This window comes from Chrysochloris asiatica, unplaced genomic scaffold (genome assembly GCF_000296735.1).
Source record: "Chrysochloris asiatica unplaced genomic scaffold, ChrAsi1.0 scaffold00089, whole genome shotgun sequence".
NCBI lineage: Eukaryota > Metazoa > Chordata > Mammalia > Afrosoricida > Chrysochloridae > Chrysochloris > Chrysochloris asiatica.
Window position 1 is genome coordinate 1,961,826 of NW_006408607.1, and position 7,916 is coordinate 1,969,741.

The 7,916-nt window shown below is 41.9% G+C and overlaps 1 pseudogene; it reads left to right on the top strand.

Annotated features, from left to right (window-relative positions):
- The first annotated feature begins 5,282 nt into the window (after nt 1–5,282).
- Nucleotides 5,283–7,916, top strand: part of LOC102827906 — a 12,100-nt pseudogene continuing 9,466 nt past the window's right edge.

Below are 7,916 nucleotides of genomic sequence, written 5' to 3' on the forward strand. Positions count from 1 at the left end.
GGGAGCAGGTGGGTGGAAGCTCAAAATGTTCGTAATGCCTCAATAGTTTGATCCTTCAAAAAAACAAGTTCATAAATTTGCAGCCTAATGTTTTATGTTTGCCCAAAAGCTGTCTGTCTACCAGGCAGGGGCCCCCCTTTGTGATACCGCCCCCTACTTTCTCTCGAGCCCGCGTACCTGTGCTGCCCGCTCAGGGAAAAGCCGGAAGTCCCCCTGTCTCTCCTTTATAGTGTTGTCTTAGTCTGGAAGCTCAGCTTATTCCTTTCTACCATGGTTGACCCTGATGGTATTTAAAATATCTGTAGCATAACTTCCAGAATCACAGCAACATGTGCAAGCTATCACAGTTGACAAACTGAAAGATGAGTGGTGGATTGTAAGGCTAACAATACAAACTTTTAAACAAATTATTTTGTTTTTAACCCAATGGCCATCACAATGCCCTCAAATGTATCCAAGATTATGAAGGTGGCATAGGTTCAGGCAATGTTTCATTTTATAATTGATCCTAAGGTCATCATGAGTAAATGTTGACTCAATGGCACTAACAATAGCCTCTCTCAGTGTAAGCTCATTTGCCAAATTACCCAATGTCTCAATCCTCTTTTAAAACATATTATTTAGTTAAATTCCTCATCATGCTGAAGGCTAACAACTGTTACCAGCCAATGAAGTACAGATTTATGAAAAACGTGTTGTGTTTGTTCCTATTTTTTAATCAGTTGTGCTTCTAAGTACAATTATGTGGTTTAATTAAATATGTAAACCAATAAAATGTGTAAAAAGATTATTGCAGATTACATAAAGCTAATTGAAATGTGTTAGGAAGACTCAATGAGATTGAGTCACTAGAATACATTTATACATTTGCTATTGAAATAACCACATATTCCAAGAAATACATATCTCTTCATGTGTATCTTGGGATGAGAGATTTTGTCTGGATATTCAGGATGATTGTGTTACTCAGGATTGTGAGTCATAATATAGATTATAGGGCATTTGAAATATGAAAGTTTCTTCAAAGTAGTTTTGATGAATATCCTAAAAAATAAAAAGTAATAATTAGCAGGTTCACTTTCAGAAGAAATTTAAAATGTCTTCATTTATCCTTCATGAATTAATTCATGAATTAAACATTTTGGTTAGAAGAATTTTGTAATAGTTGCCAGTAAGACTAAGTGAAGGAAATGTGGCTGAATGTTAAAAATGCCAATATTGCTTTCCTTTTCTTTCTTCTGTGTAAATCATTTGTGGCTTTTCTTTGCTAATGCTGTGCTCCAGTGATCCAATCTGATCTCCAAGTCATTATTACCTTTTAGCCTGAATGTCAGCCTTACATACAAATAGAGCTTGTAGTATAATCCAACACTTGTATTAACACTCATTCTTTTCCATTTTATTTAAGAGTAATGGTGCAGAGAGGCTCCAAAATAATATTAGACTCCAGTAGTTTGCTTGCAAATTACCATTCATTTCTTTGTATCTTGCATTTTCTTAGTTTTCACTCCCATGGGTTTGCACAGAGATTCCAGCTCCTACAACAAGTTCCAACAGTGATGCATTTCTGGGATTTATTGGGTGGAAATGTTGTACTGTCTATTATGTTTTTATGAACAAGTCCCATCTCTTAACTCATGGTTTCTACAGGAATTTCTCAACTCTGGGTCTAGCATTTTCTCCTAGGCACATTCACATTTCCTAATCTGCTATCCCATAAAAGGACTTTTCAGATATCATGGCAGATATTTTTCTTGCTTCTGCTATATCATGATCAGATTTATGTGTTAGGTACAATGATGAATTTAACATGGTTTCATTGAGTAGGACCAAATTAGAACATTTTCCAAACCTATAATATCTTTGCTTCTGGGCAACTGCTCGATATGGTAATATAAGGGAGGCCAGTCTTGTTTATATGTGGATTTTTCTGGAAATATTAACACAGAAGTTATATTCAAGGTAGAAAGTAACTTATCTTCCCTTTAATGCTCTACCTTGAAATATAGATATCTATTAAGAACAGTGAATAAAGGAGACCAGAATTGATGCATTTGAGTTATGGTGTTGGAAAAGAATATTGAAAGTGCTATGGGCTGCCAAAAGAACAAACAGATCTGTGTTGGAAGAAGTGCAATCAGAGTGCTCCTTGGAGGCCAGGAGGGCCAAACTTTGTCTCTCATACTTTGGACATATTGTCAGGAGGGACCAGTTTCTGGAGAAGTGTATCATGTTTTGTAGGGTGGAGGGTCAGAGAAGAAGAGAAAGACCCATAGTGAGATGGATTTGCAAAATGGCAGAATCCGTGGACTCAGCGTGGCAACAATTGTGAGGTTGGCCAAGGATCGGGCAGTGTTTCATTCTGTTGTGCATAAGGTCGCTGTGAGTCGGTACTGACTCGATGGCACCTAACAACACAACAGCAATTCAGAACTCACTGTGCCTCCAGGAACATTCAGAACTGATACCAAACTATTCAGGTTTTAGTCCATTCTCATTATGCATAGGGTTGCCAGAAGTCAGAGTCCAACTCACTTCTCCCTGAGCTCCTAATTGGAGCATGTGATAAGATAAACCAAGAGTCACATTCAAGTTAAAACCAACCATCAACCAACACTTTCCTTTCAAGAATTGCAGCTTACTAACTGACCTAAATTAGTCTGCTTGACGAGCCTATCTGGACTTACAGAGTATATAAATTAGTGAATCAGGGAGGGAGGGGACTCTAGCATAGAAATAATTTACATTGTTTATTTAAAGGGGACCTGGGGATGTTAGGTGAATATAAGATCTTGGAATGACTTGTTGTTGTTGTTAAGTGCCATTGAGTTGATTTTGACCCATATTTACTCTGTATGGGTTTCCAAGGAGTGGTGGGTGAGCTTGAACTGCCTACCTTGAGGTTCAAATGACTTTGCAGTACAGCGCATTAACTCACAGTGCCATATCATGACTCCTCAAATTGACTAGAGCTCATGAATTTGGGCTCAAAGTTTTGATGCCCTACCCACTGAAAATAAAGTTCTCCCAAGTTAATGAATGTTCAGTGGCCCGCTGACAAGCGTCTTATAATCACAGCAACATTTGAATTAGTGACCCACATACAGTCAGTTTGTGTTGAGTTTTGGGATTCTCAATTTTCAGGAGACCACTAACCACTAACCAAGGATATGTATCCCACTATAGCATTTGGTAGCGTAGTGGTTACAAATCGGGCTGCGAACCTTAAGGTCAGTGGTTCGAAACTACCAGCCGCTCCGCAGGAGAAAGATGAGGCTTTCTACTCCCGTAAGGATTTACACCCTCGGAAACCCTGTACAGGGTCTCTATGGGTCGGAACCGACTCAACGGCACTTAACAACAACAACATAGCATTTGGCTGGATTTCATTATATTACCTACATGGAACAACTGCCCAGATACAAAGATATTACAGGTTTGACAACCCGACACAATGCAACAATGTCATCATGGCTTCTAACACCTAAACCTGTTATAAGATAGCAGAATCAAGCAGTATATTTACAGTGGTACGTATTCCTGCAGTCCTCCCAGGTAGGATAAAATGTGGCTTGTCTATCTACCAATAAACTAAATGGCAACTAGGAAAGTCTATGTCCTTACTTAGTCTGATCATTGCATTACTTTAAGGGACAAAGTACCATCCCAAATCTTTCATAGAAGCTCTATAATGAAGGATTTAGGACACTTGAGAAGCTGCACTGGTTAAATATTCTCAGACTGATGTTCACAATTGTTAAAAACAAACCCAAGTAGATCCTTTTCATTTATTGTACTAAATTGGATCTGCATAGAAATGTTTTAGTTGCCAAAGCATCTTCACCAAATTTTCAACCCAGTAATTGGCAGGACTACTTCAGTGGCTACATTAATTTTGCATGAATAATATATATGTTCTTAAAACTAAATTGTATATATCTTATTCAATTTACAGACTATTTTACTATTTAGATGTGATCCCACATAGTGATATTACGGGTGCATGGTGGCTGTGAAACACAAAGTCACAGTTCATGTCTGCAAGTTCGTACTGATTCTACATCACAAAACAACAACTGCAACCGCAACCAAGTGACATTACAAGTGTGTACCCATAATATTCTTGAAATTTCTAAATTTTATCAAAACAATGATAGTAAATGTATTCTGTTTGCTGGATTTTAGTTTCAATAGGTAAGTTTAGGTGTAAGGACTTTGGATATAAATTATTGTGGTGGTTATTAATCTCTTATAGAAAAACCACATCTGAAATCCATGTTTTGCTAACTTTTAGTACTCCCTTCATGCACGAATAGCTCCTGGGAATGGCTCCGAGGAGATGATAAAGTAGATGGTGAAGGGAAGTTTGTCTAGTACTGTCCCGTTAGTCTCGGCGCAGTTTATACTTTCAGGAGTGCTTTAACCTTCACACACCTCATTTTCTTCTTTCACATAGATTCCAAATCACTTTAGTCTACAAGAAAAATATCATCCAAATGCATGTTTGCCTTTTTACAGCATCAAAGTAAGGAAAAGCTAAAGTGTGGCTTATGAAGAATCTCTTAAAATATGGTATTGGAGATTTCTGGGTGTATGATTCATCACACCTCCTTCTCTCCATGCCACACAAAATAAAGAGTAGACACAAGGATCACTAGCTAAATATGAAAAGAGATTAGCTTTGCTAGTGGCTAATCAGGTGCCTAATTGTCCCATTGACTCAGGATTTCTGATAAAGTGTTTAGAGATTGTAGCTTAGAACAAAACTCTAATAATAATAATAATAATAATAAATATATATTTAAATAAGGTCTGTGTGGAGATCTGGGTCCACATAACAGACTCCATTTATAAAAATCCAGCATGTAGCAAGAACTTTAGACCTTCCTCACACATGGTTACCAGAGAGTGAGGTATCTCTTTCAGAACACTGTATCTTCCAGAAACAGAAGGCTGGGAAGGAATGCTCACTCCTTGTAAGTGTAAACAGCTCCAATGGAGCAAAGGCTATGCCCAGCATGAGCAGTGATCTACTGCACAGCATCAACACCCACTAATAGGGTCTCAGCAATGTTAGGTTTTCACTAATCAAAGTTAGTTGTTCTACTGTTTAATGGAGGAAGGAGTAAGTGTGAGAAACAGGAATAAGCAAAATAAGAATGGGTTTAGTTGTTCTTACTTACTAATCTGTAGTGAACAGTTATATTATTTCAATACATCAAAAATGTCTCTTCTAATAGCGGGACCACAGAGGGGGGCTGCACCAGGCCTTATGGGCTGAGAAGAAAGCCATGGAAATCATAGTAATGAATGCTGAGGGAGAAAACCAGGGACCCGGAGAATCTCAGAAGGTGGAGGAGGCCAGCCCTTCTGCTGTGCAGCAGCCTGCCGACCCCACATCCCCTACTGTGGCCACCACACCTGAGCCTGTGGGGGCAGACACTGGGGACAAGAAAGCCACCAAGGCAGCTGATGATGAACCTGAGTATGAGAATGTTGGGGGCTTTGGCATTGGCAAGCTCTTGTGGGGAAAACTGTGGGGCTTCTCCTGGTGGCCAGGCTGCATTGTGTCTTAGTGGATGACCGGCTTGAACCGAGCAGCTGAAGGTACCCGCTGGATCATGTGGTTGGGAGACCACAAGTTCTCCGCTGTGTGTGTGGAGAAGCTGATGCAGGTGAGCTCCTTTTGTAATGTGTTCCATGAAGCCATCTACAACAAGCAACTGAAGTCCTGCAGGTGGCCAGCAGCCGTGCCGGAAAGCTGTTCCTGGCGTGCCATGACAACGACGAGAGTGACACAGCCAAGGCGGTAGAGGTGCAGAGCAAGCAATGATCAAATGAGCACTTGGGGCCTTCCAGCCTTCACGTCCCAAGGGCCTGGAGCCTCTAGAAGAGGAGAAGAATCCCCACAAAGAAGTTTACACACACCTGTGGGTTGAACACCAGGCAGATGCCTATGCTCCACGTTCACCAGCCGAAGATCCCCGGAAGGGCACAACTGAGAAGCTCAAAGTTAAGGAGATCTTAATGAGCACACTAGAGAGAAGCTGCCGTATGTGATGCGTCAAAAATATCAGAAAAGTCGAGGAGATTTGCATCTAATGTGGGAGCCTCACGTTACCCTGGAACACCCTCTCCTCATAGGAGTTGTTGTTGTTAAGTGCCATTGAGTTGATTCCGACCCATAGCGACCTGTATAGGGTTTCCAAGGAGCAGCTGGTAAGTTTGAACTGCAGACCTTGCAGTTCAAACGGCTCTGCAGTCTGGCGCATTATTGCAAGAACTGCTTCCTGTAGTGTGCGTACCAGCACCCTGACTACATCAGTCCTGATGCAGCATCTGCTGGGGGTGGGGGTGGGGGGGTGAGGTGGTCATGTTTGGGAACAACAACTACTGTAGATGCTTTTGCATGGGGTGTGTGGATCTCTCGGTGAGGCCAGGGACTGCTCAGGCGGCCATTAAGGAAAACCCCTGGAACTGCTACATGTGCGGGGAGAAGGGCACCTATAAGCTGCTGTGGCGGCTGGACGACTGGCCCTCAAGGTTCCAGATATTCTTCACCAACAACCATGTCCCTCCGCAGGTTTACCCACCAGTCCGGGTGGGGGAGAGGAAGCCCATCCGGGTGCTGTCCCTATTTGAGGGAATTGCTACAAGGCTTCTGGTGCTGAAGGACTTGGGCATCCAGGTGGATCGCTGCACTGCCTCGGAGGTGTGTGAGGACTCCATCACAGTGGGCATGGTTCTATCAGGGGAAGATCCTGTACGGCCGCAACATCCACAGTGTCACCCAGAAACATATCCAAGAGTGGGGCCCACTTGGTCTGGTGACTGGGGACAGTCCCTGCAATGACCTATCTGTCATCAACCCTGCCCGCAAGAGACTCTACAAGGACACTGGCCCATTCTTCTCTTAATTCAACCACCTCCTGTATGATGCATGGCCCAAGGAGGGACATACATGGTCGTCCCTTCTTCAGGTTCTTTGAGAATGTGGTGGCCATGGGCGTTAGTGACAAGAGGGACATCTCCCGATTTCTCCAGTTGAACTCCGTGATGATTGATGCCAAAGGACCCACTATTTCTGGGGTAACCTTCCCGGTATGAACAGGCTGTTGGCATCCACAATGAACGATACGCTGGAGCTACAGGAGTGTCTGGAACATGGCAGAATAGCCAAGTTCAGCAAAGGAAGGTCCATTACTACTTGGTCAAACTCCATAGAGTGTGGCAAAGATCAGCATTTCCCCGTCTTCATGAATGAGAAAGAGGATGTCTTCATGAATGAGAAAGAGGATATCTTAAGGTGCACTGAAATGGAAAGGGTGTTTGGCTTCCCTGTCCCTTATACCGATGTCTCCAACATGAGCCGCTTGGTGAGGCAGAGACTGCTGGGCGGGTCATGGAGTGAGCCAGTCATTCCTCACCTCTTCACTCCGCTGAAGAAGTATGTTACTTGTGTAGAAGGGACATGAGCGCAAACTGAGGTAGTGACAAAATCTAAACAACAAAACCAAAACAACACAAAAAAACACAAAACAAAACACCAAGAACATGAGGATGGAGAAGTATCAGCACCCAGAAGATAAAAAGGAATTTAAAACAAAAACCACAGATGCTGAGATTACTACAGGGCTTTGCCTTGTAAAGAGGGTTGGCCATCATCTCCTAACATAACAATGTTAAACTCCCAGTCCTATTTAAAAAAAAAAAAAAAAACCCAGCCCCTTTCACTCCCCCCCTGCCCCCGCCCCCAACTTTAATTTCTGGTCAAACATTTTGTTTTCTACTCTTTGCAGAGGTGTTGTCTGTTTGTTTCATTTTTTGTTTCTTGCCGTGACAGAAACAAGAGAGTTTATTATTGCAGAAAGAAAGAAAGAAAAAAAAAAAAAATCAGTACCAAAAAATAGTAACAA